General features: G+C 51.4%; 1 protein-coding gene across 1 annotated transcript in view; it reads right to left on the bottom strand.

Annotated features, from left to right (window-relative positions):
* Vti1a (vesicle transport through interaction with t-SNAREs 1A) overlaps window positions 1-23,994 on the bottom strand; it is a 461,587-nt gene that overhangs the window by 87,483 nt on the left and 350,110 nt on the right. The window lies entirely within an intron of this gene.

The following is a 23,994-nucleotide window of genomic DNA, read 5'->3' on the forward strand; positions in this document are numbered from 1 at the left end:
TGGGTAGGGATGCAGCTCTGTGGTAGAGCACTTACCTACCATGCTTGGGGTGCTGGGTGTGATCTCCAGCACACACACCAAGAAAATAACAACAACAAACAACCCCAAAAAACTAAAACCAAGGTATACTTTCTCTACTACTCAAAAGAATTTGAGGTGTCTTAGATTATAAACATTTAACCAGCGAGAGGGTTAAACTACAAATAAAGGATTTATTTTATTTCATTAAATAACTTTATTTTATTTATTTATTTTTTTATGTGATGCTGAGGATCGAACCCAGCACCTCACACATGCTAGGTGAGCGCTCTATCGCTGAGCCCCAGCCCCAGCCCTAGAAATAATGGATTTAAAGAAATGTAATGAAATATAATTATCAACCTGTATTTGGGAAGCTTGAAATTCAGCTGAGAGCTTCCTACCAGCTCATGTGAAAAGAGAAACATGGTGGGTTATATAATCTTCATTGTTTCATAAAAAGAAGTCAGAAAACATAACTTTTTCCCCTAAATTATTTAAAAAATCAACTCCGCTGGACATTAAATAACCATAAAAAATAAAGATTTTTCCACTATAATTTTATTAAGCATGAGAAACATCATGTTTAAGGCCAATGTCAGGTGAATTTTGTGGAAAGTAAAGCATTTCCTATCAAGTGCCCCCCAGGGCTGAGAAGGCCAGCCCATCTCTCCCATAGCACCCCTATTATGCAGCCTGGGCCTACTTGCCCTGAGACCCCGTCCATGCCCCGCATCTCTTGGTCTCCTTTATGGACTGGCTCTGGCTGGTTGGGGCCAATTCGTGGCCCTGGAGGGAGAGGGAATGTCGTGAAGAAGGGGTCCTGGTCTTCTTCCCCATCCTCTTCTCCTCGGGCAGAAGCTCAGCTGGCATCCTGTTTCCTCTGTGGCTTCAGTTCTTTTTTAAAAATGTATTACTACTTTTATTTATTTGTTTATTTTTAGTTGTCTGTGGACCTTTATTTTATTTATTTATATTTGGTGCTGAGACTCGAACCCAGTGCCTCACACATGCCAGGAACGTGCACCACCCCCGAGCCCCAGCCCCAGCCCGGCTTCAGATCCTGTGGTCCTGCTCTGCTGGGGTCCCGGGCTCACCCTGGTAACCCGCCTCTTGCCGCTGGCCTCCCAGCCCTGGGTGCTGATGGCTGCCGACAGGGCCGGCCCATCCTTCCGTGTCTCGGTGCCCCCCGCTGTCCTCTCCGCTCCTGCATCTTCTGCAAAGCCGAGCACTGCACTCAGGTCCCTGGGTTTCCAACCCTCCTGGCAGAGTCACCCGGACACACTCCAGGATTGGAGTTCAGCCTGAGCCCAAGGAGCCCAGGTTGATGCTCCTTACTCCCCAGTGAGAGCAGCCACGTTCAGCTCCCAGGCGGGCCCACTGGAAGGCAAGGCCAAAGCACGGACACTCAGACCGGCCTGCGTGAAGGACAGACAAGGAAGTCCTTTCTGGGCAGGAGACAAAGTGTGCCAAGGTTTGCCATTTGCTGGGAGGAGGGCAGATCAGAGGCTCATCGGGACGCTGCCTTAGGACTCAGCTCTTAGGACTTACTGTGGCCTCCATCCTGGAGCACTGAGAGAAGTGGCCTGTTTGACCCTGGCCTTCAGGGCCACCTGAAATGGTTCTGGGGAACACCTGGGGCTTTCAGGATTGACCTACAACGTCTCCCAAGTGCTGCTCCAATCCAAATCCCTGGTTTATTGTAGTTTCTGTTTGCAAAATGCAGTCATTCATCTTAAAACCTTTCTCCCACTGAAAGCGGAGGGTGAGGGAAGGGTGCCCCGAGTCTGGGAGGAGCCCTTACTTGCAGGCCCGGGAGGGAGTCTGACTCACCAGGATACAAAACAGACTCAGGGGAGGTGGAAGGTTATTTGAATCTATTGGTGCTTCTTTGGAAAGCGGAGGAAAGAGGCAGATCCAGGTTTTGTAGCTGGCTTTGTGGTTGTGTGACCAGAGCCGTCCCCCAGGGTCCTGCACTGAGAAGGGCCCTGGACTTGGTTTAAGGCTCTGCTGTCGCCACTTTGAAATTCTTAATTGTTTTTGAACAAAGGGCTCCGAGTTTTTATTTTGCACTTGGCTGCACAAATTATATAACTTATCCTGAATGAAACACATTAAAAACAACACAACATGATGGATATAAAATTAGGTACCAAGCCTTGGAATTGCTACCTAGGCCAATGAGGTCCCTGCAGAAACTAAAGTTTCAATAACTCCACAAAAAATCTGCCTGTGGGGGTGGGGGGGGCAAGTCACGTGGCAGTGTGGGAGTCCTGGGGGCTTAGTGGATGGGGGTGTCAAGTGGACCCATTGCTGTGCCCCCTCACCCCTGACCTTTGCCATAGCTCCACTTTGTTCCGAATTAGAAACTGTGCTTTGGCTCTTTTTTTTTTTTTTAAGTGTCCCATGACTCACATAGTTTGAAAACCACTAGTCAGACAAACCACATCACATCAACCTTTTTGTTGTAGAGAATTTCTTATTTCAGAGGGCCCCAGGTGACCTGCTGACCTAGGGTGTCTCCAAAGCCAGGTAATAATAGGCCGTGCTCTAATCTAAGGAGACTCCACTGTATTTGTAGAGAGCTTTGAAATGTTCTGGGAAAATAGCTGATCAGATGTGCAAGGTATTATATTCACGGAGAGAGAAACCCTCCCAACTCTTTATAAAATGGATTAAGCCAGTTTCTAAGGGCTGCAGGTTTGTGTGATCTTAATCCCGCTCCTTACTCCTGATCCACCACCCTCCTCTTTGTTTCCGGGCTGAGCACCTTCCCGGGCAAGGGCCAGGACGCCTTCCGGGCAGCCCTCGCTCTTCCCGGCTCTGCCCTTGAGGAGAACTAAGGGATGCCCTTGCCCTGGCGCCCACCCCACCTGAGCTTGCCTCTTAGGTGGGCACAGGGCACATCGACAGGCGAACTCTGAGGACAATATGGTAATCAAGCCGTGGTGCATTCCGACTCGGGCTGGAGCAGCAGATGGGAGGAGTGGTGGATCACAACCCCACGCGATAGGCGACAGCGTATCAGTCAAACACAGTCCACCCAGGTCCGTGTTTCTGTCAGTCCCTCTCAGCTGAAGTTACAGTGACAGGAAAGACCTCAGCTCTTTGCAGAGGGGTAATGTCGACCTCGGGGCTGCCCCCTTCAGTGGTCACTCAGAGCCCACCATAATCAGTAGGTGGGTTTCTAAGAGAGGGCTGGCCCTGGTGGCAGGTGTTGCCATCCTAGCCCGTGTTGGTCAGTGCTGGAGGGTCGGTCTGTCTCACCTGCTGAGGAAGGAAAGGGATTGCATGGGCACTAGCACCCAGAGGGGCCATCTCCATGATGCACCTCAGGACTGGCACCCCTGCTGGGTGTTCAGGTGCAGAGACTTTACTCAGTTTTTTCATGTTCGAAGATGGTTAGAAACATTTTTGCAGGGAGCGGGGCCCTGGTTGGGCACTGCCCCCTCATCCTCGCTGATGCACAGCTTTGGGGGGGGGTTGATTTCTGTTTGTCCTTCCTTGGTTCTCTCTGTCTTGCCACACTGTGTACAAAGACTCAAGAAAACCACCAACTTTGTGGCAGGTCCCTTACGGCAGGCCTCGTGACTCTAAGCCCCAGTTATCATAGCCGAAGAGGATCGAGTCCTGGCTCCCACAGGAGCTGGCTTCCACTCCCCATCAAGCCCAGGCGCCTGCTGTCAGGAACTGCATGCAGAAGGTCAGATTAGCTCACCTCTCTGTAAACAGAGTGGACTACGGGCTGCCAACCTTGAAACATGAGCGCTCACTCTGCGGTGGCGAGTGAACTCTTATTTACCCTTCAAGACGCATCTCCCTGGTCACCTTCTCCTGGAAGCCTTCCTGAACTCCCAGAAATTCTCATTTCCCTCTTCTCTAGGGCAGTCCCTGGGCTCCATATGTACTTCTGTCTCTGCATGTATCACAAGGCATCAGTATCACTTTTTCTGCTTATCTGATGTCCCTTTCTGTGACCACAAAGCTTTCAAAAACATTCACTGAGTCGCATAGATGACTTGCCTATGGAATGAGGTCATAGCTCATGTCTTCGTCTACAGAAAACGTATGATTTCCTACAACTGCCGTATCTGTTTCTCCAGCTTATGGTGCTGAAGACGGGTACATCTCTTGTTTCCTCTTTATGTCTCATGAGACTCCCCGAGTGATGGAACTCTCCTCTCTCCAGGGTCTGGCCAGGGTAATTTGTGCGAACCCCCTCCCTTCACGTGGACCTCTCCAGGGCCTCGTCCTTTCTTGCCTTTCCTGCTCACTGACCTTGAGATACAGCAGAGAGATGCATGGAATGGTGGTCTTCAAAAGGGAAGTGGTTGGGTTCTAGGTCTTTCTCCTTCCAGAAGGTTCCTTGGTTCTTGTTCAGATTTGCCTACTTCATCCCCAGCAATCTTCTCCGGATGCGAGAGGAATGGAGGGGTAAAGCCTCTGAGGGTTCATATGACCCCTGTCCCCCTTCCCTGCGGGACAGTAGGTGCCTACTTGACTCATATGTGCCCTTGAACTTATGTTTTCCCGAGTAAGTCCTGCCCAGGACGGCTTGCCCTGTCCATTTGCAGTCACAGAAACAGCTGGTAAAAATTTTAACTCCCTCCCTGCTGTTCATCCAAGATGAAGGCATCGGTCTCTGCCCTCATGGAGCCGCTACTCTGGCGTGGGGAAGATCTGGCGAGATGGAGACAGTCGTTCGTTCTGCTTGCCCTTGCCCCAGTCACTCTTTGCAATTTGAGGCCTTCTGCTCTTTGGAACGCATGGGGTGTGAACAGATTGCTTGGCCTGTGTGGTTTTTTTGGATGAGTAAGTAGCTCTGTTGTCATGGCGACAGCGTCATCAGGGCACTGACAGGGATGGCCCCAGTCATCCTTGCTCAACCCTTCATGGCTCCAGCTCTGAGGGTTCTTGATGGAAGGAGGAGACTGAAGATCAATTTCGTCCCTTGTCTAGGGTTCACAATAGCTGATTAATTAATTACACCTGGCCACACAAAGAACTGGTGGGGCAGGTGCTCCCAGTGCTGTTCCTGCCAGTTACTGAACACACGCAGCCGACAGGGAAAGGGTTGGAGGGCCAGGTCACAGTCAGGAAGAGCCTCTGCAGAGAGCCAAGTCCTCCACTCACATCAGGGCCATGTATGGGAGTGAACAAAACTACCCCAAACTGTAGTCATCTACCATGAGCACTCTTTCTCAGATGCGACCCTCTGAGCTGGGCTTGGCTGGTGATTCTTCCACTCTGCCCTGTGTCTCCTGTGAAAACATCAAGATGGTGGCTTTACTCAGAGGCCTGAGGCCTCCACTGGAGGACAGGCTTAGTGTCAGTGTCCAGGAGATTCCAGGGAAATGTTTAATGGTAGAATGAGTGTCCACAGAAGCCTGGAGTTTGTAAGAGAGAACAGCTAAGATACCCATCTTAGGTCTGGGTCCCTGGCTTGCTGAATGGTGGGTGTTATGCTGGGAAGAAGTGTCTCAGGAGAATTAGGACAGAAGGGCCCCCAAGGACATCTAGATGAGGTCTGGGGCCTGGTCTTCTTTCCTGGCAGCAAGTGGGCACAGTTGGGTAAAGTGATCCGGTGTCTCTTGTCATCTCAGGCACATGAGACAGGCCCTCCTTGGACCTGCTTCTTGATTGCAACAGGGATTTCGTTCCTGTTTTTCCATGCATTTCTGGTTTTGCCTACTGGACTTTAAAAATTTTATTTACATTTATTTTTATGCTGAAATTGATTCCTGTGCCCATAGTTTTTGTTTCTTCGGTTTCTTCTGGGATATCTTTCTCTTCTTGACAACCTCATCTTCTGGCTTCAGGAAAACTTGTTCCTTTTCAGTGAGGATCATCTCCCTGTGGCAGGGGGAGCTCCCAGAGGGATCAAATGTGGGGGCACTTCTGCTTGGTTCACCCGGTGGGTGTGTTCAATGACCAGAGACTCTATCGGCAAACCCTTAAGTTTCAGCATGACTCTCTCCATTTTTAAGTGAAAAATGTGCAGTGAGAATTGAGCACTCTTTTTGGGCCTCTGATTCTGTCACCAGCCCCACGGTGTGGTCTGGGCACACCTGTCATGCCAGAACGGCACACATGGTTTCTTTAAAGCGACATTTCTCCGTCACTCGATGGCTTTTTAGATAGGCTCCCCCCCATAGCCTGGAAAGTTTCATGGGTGATCTTAAAGTGAACACCAAGATGTGAACCTCTGGATCTGCATGATTTTGTGGGGTTTTCTGGGTCCAGAGAGAACCATGGTCACAAATCACTTCTACCCTTTAGAGGGAGAGGAAGGAAGTAACTGAAATTTGGAAGGGATGGAGGGAAGAGATGACAAAGAAGAGAATCTTCGGTTTGAAGAGAAGCCCTGGGGTTTCTGGGCTGCCTGAAGAGCCCAAGGCCACTGGGAGAAGGGCAAAGACGGCAACTCCCCGGAGCGTCAGGGGCAGAGGGGAAGGCTGCTCCGACTGCCGGAGGCTCCACCAACAGTCAAGCCTGGCGAGGCTGTGAAACAGAGGAGGAAAATGGATCTGGAGGAAATGAATTGCTGTCCGCCATTCCTCCTAAGATCCTGGAAGCACAAGGAACCACCCCAGGATGGTGGCTTCATCAAGTGCCTATTGCTGTTGTAACAAAATTCGCCATAAATCTACCGGATTGATACAACCCAGGTTGTAAGGTCATGATTCTGCAGGTCAGAAGTCCAGGTGAAGGTGTCTGCAGGGTGGACCCTCCGGAGGCTTCAGGGCACCATCCAATTCCTTCCCCTTCTCAGCTGCGAGGGGGCACCGGCCTTGGCTCATGGCCCCTTCCGAGCATCACTCCAACCTCTTGCTTCATAATCACATCTCCTACGACTCACTGGTCCCCTGTTTCCTTCCACGAGAACTCTCGAGATTACACGGGTTCAGCCAGATAATCCAGGATGATCTCTGGCTCTCAAGATACTTCCTGGCTGTGGGGGCATGGTGATGCACCCCTCTAATCCCAGCTGCCCGGGAGGCTGAGGATCCCAAGTTCAAAGCCAGCCCAGGCAAGTTGGCAAGATCCTGTCTCAAAATTTTAGAAAGGGCTGGGGGTGCAGCTCAGAAGTACAGTGCTCGTGGATTTAGTGCCACAACAACAACAACAACAAAAACAACAACAAATCCTTCACTTAATTATACCCGCAGAGTCCCTCTTCCCATACAAGGTAACATACTCACTGGTTTCAGGGATCTGGGTATTTTGAAGAGACCATTATTCTATCTACCACAGCATCATGGGAGTGGGTGGCTGCCCCAGCCTTGAGAGGGCCAGACGGTGAGCATCAGGACCCTCTGGGAACCTGAGAAGACTCAGGATGGAGCTCAGGTCCCCAGGAGCCACACTGAATGGGACTCAGTCAATCACCATTATCATTATCCCCATCCTTCTGTGTTCCTAAGACAGGAGGACACCAGTGTTGTGTTCAGGAGCCTGATATCTAGCAGCTTCCACTCCTCCTGATCTGCTGGGATGAGGGCAGACAACCCCAGAGAAATCAGTCTTGCTGCAAGACCTTGAACCGTCTCCCTGGGGCTCAGCCTTCAGATGAAAGGGCAGGAAAGGTTTCGTTACTTTTTTTTCTCTTTCCAGTATCGGGTTTGAATCCAGGGCCTTGCACAGGCCAGGTAAGCACTCGACCACTGAGTTACAACCCCAGCCCTTTTTATTTTATTTTGAGACAGGGTCTGAATAAGTTCGCTCAGGCTGAGTTCAAACTTGCAATCCTCCTGCCTCAGCCTCCAGGTAGTTGGGATTGTAGGTGCCTGCCACCTGCAAGGTTTTGTTACTTTTGATAAACAGAAAACTCTAACCTTACAGATGTTTGCATTATGCAAAACCATGTTTCTATTTTTTTAAATATACAGTTACAAGACATAGGCTTTTGCATACTATCCTTCCCCAGAAGGTCCCTAATTAGGAGCATCTTAGGGAAAGGGAGACTCATGCCTGAAGGGGTGGTGGAAGGTAACTGAGCATATTCACTACTGATAGGCCCAGCAATGGTGGCTACTTAACCGCTTCTAAATTAGACATCTCTGTCCTCATAGTTGCACATTGCCAGATGGGCCTGGAATTAATTGCACTTTATACACAGTGCAAATTAATTCCATCGGGCACCATAAGGAAAGTTCCATGGGACAGAGTTGTTCTTGTAGTAAGCGTGTTAGTGCCCACCCTCCTGGCTGTCCAGCTGGTGTATACCTCAGTTACTTCCCCACCCTTCAGGCCATGAAGTCTCCCTTTCCCTAAGATGCTCCTAATTAGGGACCTTCTGGGGAGATGGCATGTCAACAGGAGCACCAACAGGACAGAAAGTTCTGGAAACAGTATTCGAGCCTCAGTACCTGGGAAAAAGACCTCAAAGGAGACGGAAAACAGATGAAAGATGCCATACTCATCGTGGGGTAAATTCTTCTGTCTGCCAGGTACATTCCCAAAGGACATCAAGGTCTCCACTTCTGTCCCCTGGAAGCAGCTGTGCCCTGGGGGAACCTGGGCTGTACTAAGTGCAATGGCCCTGACTTTACTCCCCTCCTCACCGAGGCACCTCCTCCAACCCCTCCCTCAGTGTCCTAAGAGCTCCGTCCCCAAGCAGCTCTCAGAAAGGGGCGGCCATATGCTGGTCACTGTGTCTCCTAGGGAGGGGTGGTTAACGCGCAGGTCAGTTCTGAAGGCGTTTCTCTGGAGCTGGGCATTGGTGAAGTGCACGCAGCCTCCTTACACGCGGGAGGACAGGAGGCTCTGCTAGCCACACACTCCGCCCTCTCCAGCTACCTATGCCAATCCGCACCAACCAAAGGGAGAAGGCTCTGCCCCTCGAGCTTCAGCTGATTGGCAGGTGCGGTTCGCGCACGCTCCCTGCCAGCCTGGCCGGGGCCTTCCTGGGCTGAGGCCGCAGTCGGGTTGCTCGTTATTGCTCTATGGGCTGATCTCGCTAGTGCCCCATCTGCCACCAGAGAAAGGCCCAGGCATGGGCTTCCAGCCAATGCCTTCTCAGGAAGCCCGGAGGGCCCAGGAGGACCCGAGGAGCAGAATGGCAGATTCTGAGGTCCACTCTTCAGATATGCTCCTGTGGAATCTGTCCCTTCCCTCCAGCAGGGAATAATGGAAGTGAACTTGTCATTTCCCTGACTGGTCATATTTTACGCCTGACTCAGTCTTCAAGCTCGTATCATAGGGAACCAAGTGAAATTGCAGCAGGAAGAGGAACAGAAAGGTCCTGATTCCCCAAGATGGAACTCCAAAGAACATTTTGAGCAGAAAAGTCTATTTGAATGGTTCCTCCTGTCTTAAAAAAAAAAAAAAAAAAGCAGCAATAAAAATACCATACAGTCATTGCAATATCATTAGAAACAAAACAGTGACAACTCAAAACAGCATGTTCCCATGTCCCAAAATGTGCTGCGTAGCTCTGGTGAGTGGAAAGTGTGAATACCTCTCCACTCCAAGATGTCACCATCTAGATTTTCTGTGGCTCAATGTGCTTTTCAAACACACTGCTATAAAGCAAGTAACCCAAGGTTTTTTGTAAAATGGGGAGATTTACCTATACTTTGTCTCCTCTTCTCCTTTATATGACCCCACAGCCTCTCATCCTACAAGAATGAGGCTTTAAGCTTAATGTTCCAAGTTCAACTCAAGTTTGGAAGTTAAGACGGAGACTTTGCAACTTATTGCTGTGGAAGACAGGATGGAGACAGGAAGGGCAGAGGAAGTGGAGAGAGAGGGAGGGAAAGGGATGGTGGGAGGAGAGCGACAGAGACAGGGAGGGAAGGAGAGGCTTATGAACCAGAGGGAGCACAGTAAGCAGTACTAGGAGTGCTACATCTGGAAGTAACCACAGAGAACCATCTTTTTCTTTTCTTTTCTTTTTTCCCCCTCTCCTCTCCTTTCCTTTCTTCCTCTCTCCCTGCCCGCCTTCCTCTCCAGGACCCCACTGTACCACATACCCAATCCGAGGATCTTTCCTTTATCCAGAGGTTCTCTGCCTGTTATTTGTTGATTTACAGATGCTCTTTGTCTTATGTTGGTGTCACATTGGTGTCACATTGCACTGGACCCATTGTAAGTTAGAATATTGTAAAATGAGAATGTATAAAACACTCACTGACAACTTACCAAACGTAGGAGCTTAGCCCTGCAGTACTCTGTAGGGTATCAGTTGTTTACCCTCAGGATCACAGGATCACGTGGCTGACTGGGAGGTGGGGCTTCTGTCACTCTCCAGTGTTGTGTTGTACTGCATGTGTTTTTCTTTTGAAACAGGGTCTTGATATTTGGCCCAGGCTGACCTTGAATTCCTGAGTTCACCCGATCTTCCTGCCTCAACCCCTCAAGTCACTGGGACTACAGGCATGTGCCACTGTGCTCAACTTTCATACTGCATATTGCTATCCAGGGGAAAAAACATCAAAAGTGAAAGCACAGTTACTACTGAATATGTATCACTTTTGCATCATTGTGAAGCTAAAAAAAATTGTAAGTCGGACCATCCCCGAGTCAGGGGTTTGTCTATATTTATTTTTGTAGAAAGCAGAACAAGTGACATCTTAAGCAAGAACACAATATCTTAAACAGATAACATGGGGCCTCCCAGAGCCCCTGCCTTGGTATTCTCTCACCTTCCCTCTCCAAACACCCCAGAGCTCGACAATCTACAGCTTCAAACCACAGATCTAACCCAACTCCCCATTATGCCAATGAGGAAACTGAGGTCCAGAAAGGGGAAGTAATTCATGGAGAAGGGGTGGAAGGTTTCTCCAAGATCATGTGCTGTGGCCTGGCAGAGACGGCCCTAGGAACTTAGAAGTGAAATGAGGTGAAAGGCAAGGAACCCTGGTGATGGTTGTGAAAGAGATGACCATGAGATGACCTTGAGGAATGTGAATAGATGGATTGTGAAGAGCATGGTTCCAGGAGGCTGGAGACACTGCAGTCTCCCCAATGTCTTTTCCCTGTTTCTCACCAGCTGTTCCACTTTTGGGGTGCTTTCTCAGCTCAAGACTTGTAGGGATAATACCCATGAATACTCCACCTATGAATGATTACAACTTTCACATTTGACTCAGGGGCAAAAGGAACAAAGGCAAATAGCAATCACTTTAATCATCAGCTTAGGGCACCAGAACAAATTTATTGCATACCATTCCTCACTCTTATTCCATACCCAGGACAGGCATTACTAATCAATTGCGGCACTTTTCCCTGCTGGATCTAAACAGTCTCAAAATTATTTTTAGGCAGCCATTATTAGTTAATTAAGAGCTGGTCCTTAAGATGAAGTCTCCTTGCTCTTCCTGGTTTGTGGCCTGCTGATTGATTGTCTGTTGTCCCTTGGCACTGCGGCTGCATGCTTATACAGACTACCTTAGGGGAGAAGACTGGAACTACATTTCCCAGAATCCCTTTCCCTGTACAGCTCCAAGCAAGATTCTGCCAATAAGAAGCATTGCTGAGAAAACTGGGAGGTGGAGGAAGAGAAGCCAGGCAGCTCAGTGCCTGGGCAAAACTCAAGCCTTTGAAAATTGCATGGTGTGTTGCCTTGGCGGCTGAGGTTGGTGGCTGCAGTGATGGCTGAGATTATGGGTCCTCTGCAACATCCAGCTGAACTATAAATCACCTGCCTCTGGGGGCTGCTGGCCTGAACCTTGCTCTCCCAGCCATCCTAAGCAGTCACTCAAGTGTCCAATTCCCTGGATCTTCTGGAACCCTTCCAACCTGAAATACCTAGAAGGGCTTCTGTTTTCATGACCAGCTCTCCTGATGGCTATAGGAAGGCACGGAATAAACTTAACTGCAAAATGGATATCTCCCACCTTGCTGAACAGGAAAGGTGGTTTGCTTTTGCTCTTCTTGTTTTTCTTTTTTTAAAAATATATTTATTTTTTGGTTGTAGTTGGACACAATACCTTTATTTTATTTATTTATTTTTATGCGGTGCTGAGAATTGAACCTAGAGCCTCACATATGCTAGGCAAGTGCTCTACCACTGAGCCACAACCCTAGCCGGCTCTTCCTGTTTCTTATGTTACTTCTGTGGTCCACCTAGGGACAGATTTCCAAAGAATCAGAATAATGGCATCATAGAATTTGGAACTGGGAGGACCTTTGTACAGAAACAAGTTGGTTCTTTACATTTTTTTTTTTTAAATGGGAAAGACTGAGGCCTAGAGAGAAGAATTATTTTAGTTAGTTCCAGAGCTGGGGCTAGAAGCCAGGCCAGCTGACATGGACCCAGGGTCTCAAATAAGGGAATTCAAGTGAGCTTGTGAGGCACAGCCATGCTGAAATGTGTCCCATAGCAAGCTGACTGCTTCAGTGGGAGATGATAGATACCTGGTCGTGAAGGGAGACTGAGGTGAGTGGGGTGATAAAATGTGAGTGGGGGACACAGTGAGGGCAGGTCTCATGAAAACCCCAGACTCTGAAAACCACATTGCACTATTTTTTTTCAGTATTGGGGATGGAACTCGGGTGTTCTACCACTGAGCTGCGTCCCCAGCCCTTTTTATTTTTGAGGCAGTGTCTTGCTAAGTTGCCAGGCTGGCCTTGAACTTGTGACCCTCCTGCCCTAACCTCCAGAGTAACTGGGATTACCGGTGTGCACCACCGCACCTGGCTCCAATGCCCTCTTCTCAGCTCTGCCATGGAAACCCCATCACTTCTCTCCATCTGGTAACAGCCCCATCATCTTAAGTCCTTGTTTCTGTATCCAATTATTGGAAAACATGTCATGAAATTAAAATCAACTGTGTTGTTTTTTTCCTTACTGTAATCATCCCTTGTTTCCATGGGCCTTGGGGTTGTGGGCTGCATCAGATCAGCTTCCTGGTGGCAAGGCACTGAAGGGGAGGAGGAGGGATTGGGAGACCATTGGGGAGCGACAGGATTGCCAGGATGGCAGGGAACTACGCTTGGGAGCTGTGCTCTGGACAGTGGATGTTCTGAGCCTGGGGGCCCAGCTCCCACCGCCCCACTGTCCGGAACCCCTGCTGGTGCTGCACCTTAGAAGTGGCTGTGGCTGCTGTGGGCACCACCAGAATCACCTCCGCACTGCCTTCCTAGGTCTCCTCCGTGGGCATCTGGAGACCAAATGCCTGCTTTCCCTGATCTCTGGCAGCTAGAGGGTCCTCTAGAGGGCTCTGCTGGGCAGTCACATGGCCTAGGCCCATCGCAGGTGCCATGTTGGAGGTGTGGCGTCAGAGGCCCCTCTTCTCTGTCAAGCCTCACCTCCTTTCCTCCAGATGCCTGAAAGCCCACATTAATGTGGTTTCTCTGGACCCAGCGCTTTGCTCCTGTTAAAGGACAGAGATGACGTCTTTGCGGCTTTCTCTCTAGTGTGGGTGAACAGCAGTTGGGTTCTGGTACTGAACACCCCAGTGCAGCCCTCTTACACGGAACGCTTCACTAGCATCTTTGGGAACCACACCTTCTGGCGGAATGTCATCTACCCTGTCAGCCCCTGGGGTAGTAACCCTTGCTTCCATTGCGGTGGGAGCCTTCTGGGGGTCAGGGTCATAGCCACGGGTCCCTGAGTCCCCCAGTTTACATCTCCTGTGCCCTAGGAAAGCCAAGGTGAAGACCATGCCACTGAAGAGCCACAGCATATCTGCCTCAACTGTTTTCTGGGCCTTTGGCAGCTTGAGGTGGTGCTGGCTGAGGCGGGCACACACTCCTGTGTCACCACAACTGGCTGCCAGCTCCTGTTTCAGGTACCTTTCCTAGATGCCAGGCATCTAACCCAAATTAGCTCCTTCAGTCATCTCTACTAGCCAATCAGACAACTGCTGCCCATGGCCCCCAAAGCCAGTGCGGGGCTGGGATTCGAACTCAAGACGAAGCTAGACCGCTCCCTCATGCCACATCCAGGAAATAAATTTCCTCAGGGGTCCAAGTGTCCCGAGAACATCCAGTTCTCAGGGCACCTCTACCTGGCTGACTGCTCAGGGGTCAGACACTCGTGGGCAAGCAGGCCGCCTGGGGGGTCTGTCAGTGGGCAGGATGGAGGCACATGACCTCACTAGAATGAACTGGGAGCTCTGGGAGACGCTGGGAGCTTCTCACCCCCTGAGCTGTGAACATAAACCAAGACGCCAATGACCGCCAGGAGCAGAGGCTGTTCACTCGGAGCTTGTCACAGGTGGAGGAGGGGGAAAGGGAGCCTCAGGGACGTGGAGGTGCTGGCCTGGGAGCTGTGGGTGGGCTGGCCAGAAGCAGGCGTCCCACCTGGTTGGTCATGCACCCACATCTGGCTTTTTCTGGTTGCCCTGGGTTGGAAGTAGTGACCGGATTTGGGAAGCTGTCAGTTATTCATCAATCAGTTATTCATCAAGTCCTGGCTATTTTGAGCCAATTCTTCCAGAAGTTGTTGTTTGGTTTCCTGGATTGTCACTGACGATGGCACACTGGTCTCCCGGAAGTCGGCCAGCAGACTGGCTTCCTGGCTGTTTGTTGTAGATAGAAGTTTGCTGCAGGACTTGGGTCGAAGATCTGTTCCTACACCAGGTCTGGCCACTACTGTCGCTGGCGAACTCGGCCTCAGCGTGCAATCCCCAGGGCAGCCCATTTGGCAGATAGGGCAACGGAAGCCCAAGGAAGTCATGTGGCCTGAGCGCCTCAGCTGGACTGGGTGGAGGAGCTAGGCTGGCCTCATCCATGCCCATCCCTGCCGTCTCCCCCTTCCCAGCCAAGAGGATGACGATAAGGTCCCCATCCACAAAACAGTCCCCACGGCGTGATGGGAAGATTCCTGGGTCTGCCCAGCCCGCAGTTGGGCCCTGATCTCAGGTTACCCTCTGGGGAGGAAGGGACATGTGGGCTCATCCCCAAGAGCCTACCTGTGACTCTGATTTGGCCCACGGTAGGCCTCATGAGTAATCTGGACCTGCCCCCCTGTGGCTGCTGCTCCTCCTCTGAGACGGTGCTCCTGCTTCTTCCCTGACCCATGAGCCAGGGACAAGGTGACCTGCTGAGCTTCTGTGGGGTGAGCTGGGTGGTGACTCAGTAAGTAGCCGTTAGCTGAGAAGTTGGGGCGCTCTCAATAACATGTTCCCAAAGCAACCAAAGGTCAGATACAAGATGAACAGGTCGCCTGTCCTTGCGGCCCCTGGTGCAACCCTCAAAATCTGCATTCCCACGGTCCACGTGCCAGAGATGCCAAAGTGAGGCTCAGGGTTTGAAGGAACTTGTCTGAAGCCCTAACCAGTGAGAGGCCCAGTGGGGACGGCCCCCAGATCTGCCTGTCTCTGGCTCAACATGCTTCCATGGCTCCGGATCTCTGTGTGCAGGGAGCTGCCCAGGACCCGAGGCCTGCCCTCCACTGCCCTGCCTGTCCCCCAGCATGGCCTGTGCCCTCATTCTGCCCTGGGAGTTCCTTTTAACATGATGTCACCTGATACCCACGGGCAAGCAGCAATGAGAATGGTCTCTGGGCTCCTCCCTTCCTGTCCACCTCCCCTCCCGCCCTGTTACTGTGAAGGGGGAATTCCCAAGTGTCCCCCACACAATGTCGGACACACTAAGTACCCATTAGTCAGGGAAGAAAAATCTGGATACCAGGCTGTTCTCAGCTGTGATTTCTACAACATGTGTGACATAACACTGTGCTGTTTATAAGCATTTTTTTTCCCAATAACTCGATTTGCTTCCTAGCAGGCTGCATGTCCTGGTTGCGCAGCGTGACCTGTCAGGGCAGAAGGCTCTGTCCCAGGTCTCCACGGCTCCTGGCAGCTACCAGGAGGCCTGCAGTCCTGTCCCAATGGCTCCCTGGGCTTGAGCTTCACCCCTTCCTCTAGACCTGGGAGTGGAATGGCAGGGCACAGAGGGGCGCTCGTCTTGTGGGGTTTGCCCCAGCCCTCTAGAGTCTGTCCCTACCCACTCTAGGCTGGTCCAGTCCCCTGAACGTGATGTTCAGTCCCATGCCTGGGCTTGGCATCTGCAAGGCTTCTTCCTCAGAGCAGCAGGACTCCTGGGTCCTGGCCTTAGTTTCTCTGTCTGAAAACAGGGAAGGGGAGTTCCACTTTGAGAATTAATGGGATGATGCAGGCCAAACCCTTGTCCCCGGCTAGATAGGCTCTCCACACCCCGCACCCACCATCCAAGGTGCTCCCTCCCTTCCGCTCTCTACCGCCACCCTCAGGTGCTTTATTCCATGACTACACTGGAGCACCCCAAATTTGGATGTTGACTTGCCCCGACTGTTTCAAAGACAAAGCACCTGCAAGTTCCTCCAAAGACCCCAAATGTGGGTTCAGCATAATCTGCGGCAGGGAATTATCTGAATGTGTCTAGGAACAGGGTTGCCCTATGTCTCCAAGACTAGCCATTGCTCCTGGGGAGCCCTCCTGCCCTCACCCTTCCAGGCAAAACCTCTCCTTTTGCAGATCAGCAAACTGAGGCCCAGTGGGGACAGCAACTTCTCAGTGTCACACGGCTAGGACGGAGCCAGGAGCAGAACCCCAGGTTCCTGAGGCCCAGGGCGGACTCTGAGTCAGCTGCAGCTCTGAGTCAGGTTGTGGAGGACAGTCCCCTCCAACACCACCTGGAAACCAGGCAGTGAGGAAGCACAGGGCTGGAGGCCTGCAGGACGCACCTTAGAGGGACAGAAAGGGAGGGGTGTCTTTGTGACGTCTTCAGTGGCCCCTTCGCTCAGTTCTTGGTCTCTGTCCATCCCACGGCAACTTTTATGAGACCCTTCACCTGGTGGAGGCAGCAGCTGATAGCAGCTACAAGTGTGGTGTCCCCTTTAACCTCCATGTCCCCTCTACACACAGTCAACAACATTTCATTTCATAGCTGAAATTCGACTCCTATTTTTTAATTCTGGTGGTGCTGGGGATTGAACCCAGGGCCTTGTGCATGAGAGGCAAGCACTCGACCAACTGAGCTACGTCCCCAGCCCTGACTCCCATCTTTAGCCCAGATGAAGAGGGGAGTTGGAGCCAGACCACCTGCAATCTGACTCCAGTCCTGAAGCTGCTTTAGTTACAACAGAAAGTTGTGAAGAGCTGGCCGTGGGGGTAGAAGGAGGAAGGCCTGAGTTCTCTTCTAGGATATCCGGGAGGGGAGCACGTGAGGCACGTGAGGCGTGAGAGAGAACAAGAGAGGAATCAGGAGATTGCCCGTCTATTCTTGGCTCCGCAGTGAGCTGGCTGGGTGTCTTTGGGCAGGTCACTTCCCCTCTCTGAGCCTCGGTTTCCTCATTTTCTATAACCAAATGCAGAATCTTCAAAGCTTTCCGTTTCAGTACCAAAGAACCCACACAATTCTAGCTGGGTTTCTGGTCGCGTGAGGGAAGAAATCGAAGACTGGGTTTCATTTTGTAACGGGCCCCCCAGAGCTTCCCAGCTGGGAAAAGACCAAGCCTTCACTGATGAAGCCACACTGCGAGTTTCGGGGAGGTGGCCAGCAGCCCGGGCCACCAAACTTCACTGGAGAAGAGGACAGGGCCCGCACAGGCCAGGCTGGAGGACAGCTTCCTTCTCCCACCTGCGGACTGTGACTGGTGGCCCACATCTGAGGTTCACTGGGAGTGGGCTTCAGCCTTTGCAGCTCCAATGTCATCAGCTGCTGTTTTTGATCAATGGGAAACAGTGAAAGCAACAAATAAGAAGTCCATTTGCTAGCAATTTCAGTCGTTTGTGGCATTTAATTAGCATAATTGACCCGCACTGGAACTTTTTCTCCACCTGAATTTAAAAACACATCGTGCCCTTCCCCCACCCCCCCAGTACATCTGAGAAATTTTCTTTTTTTTAATGAGGTTTTAACTAAAGCCCAATATCAAAACACCATATAATACTTTTATCTCATTGAAGACATTTGATGCTTATTAAAATATTATTGCTTTAAGGCTTATTTTGATTTTTTGCCCAAGAGTGTGTGCCGAGCCTCGCTACTCAGATAATAACAAAGAAACCTTAAACATGAAAAAACACATGAAAGGTAATATGTTCCCCATTAGTCCCAGTATCATTTCCCCAGGATTACTGCTTTCCAAATATAGCATTAGTTTAAAAATAAAAGGCCGTTTACAGTAAGGGGACACTTGGTACGACTTTGGAGCATGTGGGCTCTCTAAGGGGCTTGTTCACCAGCTTCATTACGCAGGAACTGCAGGGGAGAGGGCTGACTTAAAAACTCCCAGCCTGCCTCCTCCAAGGCCCCCCAGATAGGCCACCTACCCTGACCCAGGGCCCGTGTCTAACAGGCTCTTAATTCCTCTTTCAGAACTGCTTTTCCATGCACTGTTTCTTTCAGAGATGAAAACATTTTGGAAACTGACAAGTAATCAATCGGGCGCCACCGGGGAAGAGAAGCGACATCTGAACTCTGCATTCTGGCCTCACAGGTGGGAGGGGGTGTGGCCGCCATCCATGCCAAGGGGGTCCTCTTGGGTCTGGGAGGTCTCTTTTGTCCTGGGAGATCCAGGGACAGCAAACCCCAGAGGACATTTCTGCTGGTCAGGAAGTGCATGGGCCCTAGGTACCAGCTTGGTTTATTTGAACCGGATGTGCAAAAAAATATATATATATGTATTTTATTACAGATAGCTAAAATCCACTTGCAGTTGGATGAACCAATCTAGCTAGGGGACAGTGCAGGCATGTACATAGAAGGGCTCTCTCAAGTGGCAGCGAGGGCCCTCTGTTTGCTTCCACAGGCTGGCCTGTGTCGAGCACCCACCGGAAGCTGCCAGCCGGCTGAGGGCCCCTGAAGACTCATGTTGCACGTTTGCTATTTTGGTTCAGCAATGCAGGCCCCTTCCGATTTCGGGAGCTGGCCTCCTGGAACTCACCAAACGCCCAGCTCCGTGAGGCCCTGGAGAGCCAGGCAGCGAGTCCAGCCTGAAGGGAGGGCCGAGCTCCCTGGTTTCAAATCCCCAGCTGAATGCCACCCATACCTTGTTGTCAGCGGGAAGAGGAAGATCAAGAGGGAGGCATGGACCAGAATGGAGGGCCCAGAATGGAGACGGTAACAAGAGCTGAAATTTATTGCCCTGAGGTTTGCGTTCCCCCCAGAGGCAGGTGGCACTGTGTCCTGGGCCGAGCCTGCCTCCCCAGCCTTGCCCTTGCTCCCAGGGAGGCTGCCTGGCCTGGAGCCAACCAGGGCCGGGGATGGAGTCCGTGCTGGTGGGGGGAAGCATCCCATTGCAGGGTCAGAATTTGGACCTAATTATCTGACCTCATTCGGATACTGCTTTGGATGCTCTCAACTCCCTCAAGCCATGAACTGCTCGTCCTCCTTGGTAGTCCTGGCTGGCGCAGTGGTGGCTCGGGGGACGAAGCTGCTCACCTGGATGGAGGGATCAGACCCTGTGGGTCACTTGGAAAGATTGGGGGCCGGAAGGGCGGGGCATTCGTAGGTGGCTGTCCCTGGGAGAACTGTGAGAGATGCTCCCATTTAGCAAGAGCTTCCTACGGCCCAGGTTCCCAGCAAAGAGCACCAGGGGGATTCTGTCTCACTGCAGCCCAGACTGGGGAACATGAGCAAGGCTAACGGGGGCGGGAGCTCGGCTGCGGGGCTCTCCGTCTGCTGAGGCTCCATTGGCTGTTGAGGAGACTCTGGCAGGCTCCTGGGTCTCAGCCTCAGCTTGAGTGCAGGACCTCGGCTCCCACCGCTCATGGCTCAGGGGCCTAAGTTGTCCAGTGAGTCAAAGCCCCTTGGAGGGGGCGGAGGTGGAGTTGGCCCTCTGGGACAGTGCTTCCCTTGGAGTCACTGTGATTCCTTGGGAGACGAAGATCAGCATCACAGCGACTGAACAAGGCAACACAGGTTCCGAGTCCTCTGCTCCAGCACTTGCCCCCAGGAGAGACGGAAGGCCGCCTCAGGCGGGATTCCTGCCCTTGGGGGACACATACGGCTCAACGGTTCAGGGAGCAATGATTGCAAAGGAACCCCACCTGAAGGGGTCGAGACTCCCCTTGAGTCTGTGTCATTCATCCACGTGAAGGAAGGCACCGTGTCCAGCGCATCCTGCGGGCTCAGAAGCAGAGCTGGGGCCAGAACGTAGAGGGCCATTCTGGGGCCTCCCACTCACTCCTCTACCCGACTCTGAAGTGGCTGGTGAGACCGAGAGGACAATAGAGGTCTAGCAGATGCCCTGGGGATCTGGGACGTGGGTGGCTCTCGGGGAGCAGAAGCAGCTCCTGAGAGTGGAAGTGGGCCGCGGGGATGGGGAGGCTGGGTGGAGAGTGGGTGTCACCCCCAGTCCCCCAAGTCGGCTCTGCCTGAGGAGGAGAGGCCACAGGGAATGCTGGGTGAGGGGATTCTGAGGGCTGAAGGGAGCCGGGCCCAGTGAGCCAGTCTGTCAGGAGCAGGGAAGGAAGTGGTCTCCTGCTGCCTAAGGACATGCCACTCTTTGACCCCCTGACAGACGTCACTTGGGGGTGGAGGAGGCTCTGGTCTTCCTTACTTTGTTTTTCATGAGCTTTTCAAGCTTACGCAGGCTCATCTGGTGCCCATGTCAGCAGATTTCTGCATGTGTTGCAGGGACCCGTCACCTGCCCACGCCCCGCTATCCGTCCTGTGTGGGAGGCAGTGGGCCCAGCCGTGTCACTGTGGGCCTGGGAGGGGGACAGCAGAGCTGCAGAGTTCCACAGGCCCACAGAAGAGCCTTGGGTCTCTTGGGTTGAGAATGGGCTTCAGTGACCACTGCGTGGGGACCCACGTTTCCACTGAGTCGTGCTGTTTCAGACTACTCACTGTAACGAGCGAGGGCTTGGGACACTACCCACCCAGGATAGCGAAGAGGACCACCTAAAAGTCAGAGGTCATGACTTCTGACCTAAGCTTTGGCTTTAAAAATATTAAAAGTTCCCCTGGAATTTCGGGTTAGTGTTGTCCTTCATTCTGAGAACGAGAGAAGGCGAGAGGGGTCTGGCTGAACCCCTGGGCTGCTCAGCAGGCGGGCAGATGGCAGCCAGGCTTTTGGTGAACCAGATGGAGCACAGGATTGCCGGAGTGCAGGGGTCACCTGGGCCCAGGCAGCGTAGGCGCCCTACTTCTAAATTCCATCCAGGTCCTCTCCAGCCAGACCCAGACCAGAGGCGGCGAACCAAGAGGCCCTGGCGGCTGGTGGCAGAATTCCGCTTCCCCCGGTGGAGGGCCTTTCCAGGTCTGTGACTGTAATCTGACCTACCAGCGGGCAAGGCTTTGGGGTTTTGAACTTGCCCTACATCAAACACGCCCCCTCCTCCACTAGGGAGAAAACCCCAGCCACTCGGCCGCAGACTCGGCGGGCATTTGATTGTCTAGAACACATCAAACGGCCTAAGTCTCCCCTTGTAAAAGTTTTACAAGAAAATCATTGAAGACCAGCCGAGCTATCCTTTTCCTCTCCTCCTCCTTAAATTCCAAACCTGAGCCGATATTCTCGATTCCCACACTTTGGTGTTGGCCAGCGAGAGCGCTGGGCCGGTGAGCGGGCAGCGGCAGGAACCTCAGCCCCTGGATCATTAGACTTGCAGGCCACGGCTTGTGGGATCTAGTGATTTGGACATATTTTATTTAACCAGCTTAGTAAAAGGTAATATTCAGCAGCTGTGATCTATAGCAGAATTACAATTTTCAGGGTCAAGGAGGGATTTTGATATTAGGAGGTTGGGCAGAATTGCTATGAAATCTCATGAGCTGTCTTTAAAAATAAATGAGAAAATAGGTTATCCAAGAGTCATTGTAAGGGAAAAATCAATAGGCAGTGTCTATTCACTTGGGCTATCAAAATCCTTGAAATTTGAACAAAAGTTTCACGTTTAGTGTAGTGTAGGTTTTGAAATATCAGCGCTGGAGCTCGGTGGGTACAAATTCATTGTGCTGTGCATTCAAACGAGGTGAGCCCTGGGAAGTTGTTCTGCTCCCTCTTAAAAGGGGGAAGGTCTTGGTGGCCAAATAAGATGGGTAAAAAGAGACTCCTGGAGAGAACCATGTCATCCAAGGTGGCAGTCTGGCCACAAACAGGTGAGATGCACCAAGTGCCAGGGCCACCGTGCAGGTGTGCCCATGGCTCAGCACCTCTTCACCACCCTTCCTCTTGCCCAGGAGGATGGGGCAGCCCATGTGCCTCCCTCCTTGGGTGGGAATAAATAATAATCAATGCAGAACCTCCTGGTGGTGAAATTTTGGCTGAGCAAGTTGACTGGAAAGACAGAAGTAGTCGCACATTTATTTACTCGTTTGTTCACCTATTTATGAAAAGTGTCCATATTAAAAAGTGCATATGAGCTGGGCATGGTGGCACTGGCTTGTATCCCAGCTACTTGGGAGGCTGAGGCAGGAGGATTGCAAGTTTAAGGTCAGACTGCAATTTAGGGAGACCCTGTTTCAGAATAAAATTCAAAAGGCTGTGGATGTAGTTCAGAAGTAGAGTACTCCTGGGTTCAATCTCAACTACACAGAGCAAAAAATGAATACCTGGTGACACGCTTTACTATGTGCTGTGATAAGAAAAATCCAAGGCTGACAAAGAACCAGGTGGGTCTTCCTGAGGTTGGGGGAGGGCTTCAGTGAGGCTTTCCTGATGGTGTCATTCAACCCGAGACGGGAAGGACCGGCAAGAGTCAGCCAGGGAGAGGAAAAGGGTGTGAATCTTCCAGGTAGAGATTCTGGGGTGGAAAAGAGCTTGGAATGTTGGGGAAGGAAAGGAGGTGAGGGGTCTGGGTCTGGAGACTGGGACAGGTGTGTCAGGCTACGGTGGGGTGCTGGGAGGTTGTAGAAGGAAATCCAATTAGAAGGGTTAAGCCAAGTCAAAGGATTTTGAACCAGAAGTTTCTATGATCTGACTTTTATTTTCAGTTTGTCACCCTTGCTATTGTGAGCTTGGACAACCTGCTGAGTGTGGCCCAGGTGTGGGAGATGGCAGCTTGGACCAGGTGAGGTGAGTGGTGGGGATGGATCAGAACACCCCCCCCCCCCCCCCCGTTCCTGGGGAGCACAGGAAAGTCGCTCCTTCTGTGCTTTCCTTTCACTTGGCAGTGGGCTGGGGACACAAGACGCCATTTTTATTCACTGGTGGGCTTTCTCATACGACTCCCTGTCTAGAGCCTGAGGCCACTGCACCCATCATCACTACGGTAGTGGATGACGCTGAGGCCACTCAGCTATGCTGGGGTCAGGTTCCATACCAAGTCGAGTGCTGTGAGCAGACCCAGTAGATACTCTCACATGTCTCGTTTTCCAAATTTTGGTGGATGCTAATATAAGTTCACTTGGAAAACATTATATCATAGTATTTGTCATTTCTCATAGTCTCCATTTTCTCAACCAACAGATTGTTTTAAATGTTTCAAGTGGTCCTGGAATGTCCTTCAGGTGCCAAAGGTTTGGCATGGAGAAGGCCAACGCCAGTCCAGACACCCAGAGCAACTCCCCTCCACCCCCCTCCCCAGGACTCTGAGCTCCTGGGGCCGTTAAGTGCCAGGTGACTGCTGGGCCTTTCTCTGCAGCCTTCAGCATCGGGAAGGGCAGGGATTCTCTCCTGTGGTTCCCCACTGCTTTCCTGATCCCTGATGCCACTTGTTACATTTAGTGTAAAAAATAGTTTAAAAGCATTCTTAGAGGGGTGAGGTTGTGGCTCAGTGGCAGAGCACTTCGCCTAGGCATGTGAGGCCCTGGGTTCGATCCTCAGCACCACCTAAAAATAAATAAATAAAGTAAAGGTATTGTGTCCAACTACAACTAAACAATAAATATGAAAAAAATTCTTAGAATTTATATTTTAAATAAATGAGAATTTTGTTCCTATGTGTACATCCTTGAGATATTTGAAGCCCATAATCATGAGAAATCTTTTCAGAACTTCCATCAAAACCTTCCTAAACATCAATACCTCCCTCTGACAATGTGTGCTGCCATGTTGTGATCAACAGACTCAGTCACAATGCATGTGATGGGGATAGGTTAGCACGTGCTCGGTGGGGCTCTCCCCGGGATTCCTCATGGAACCTCATGGTCTTT

The sequence above is a fragment of the Ictidomys tridecemlineatus genome, chromosome 1 (assembly GCF_052094955.1).
Source record: "Ictidomys tridecemlineatus isolate mIctTri1 chromosome 1, mIctTri1.hap1, whole genome shotgun sequence".
Lineage (NCBI taxonomy): Eukaryota > Metazoa > Chordata > Mammalia > Rodentia > Sciuridae > Ictidomys > Ictidomys tridecemlineatus.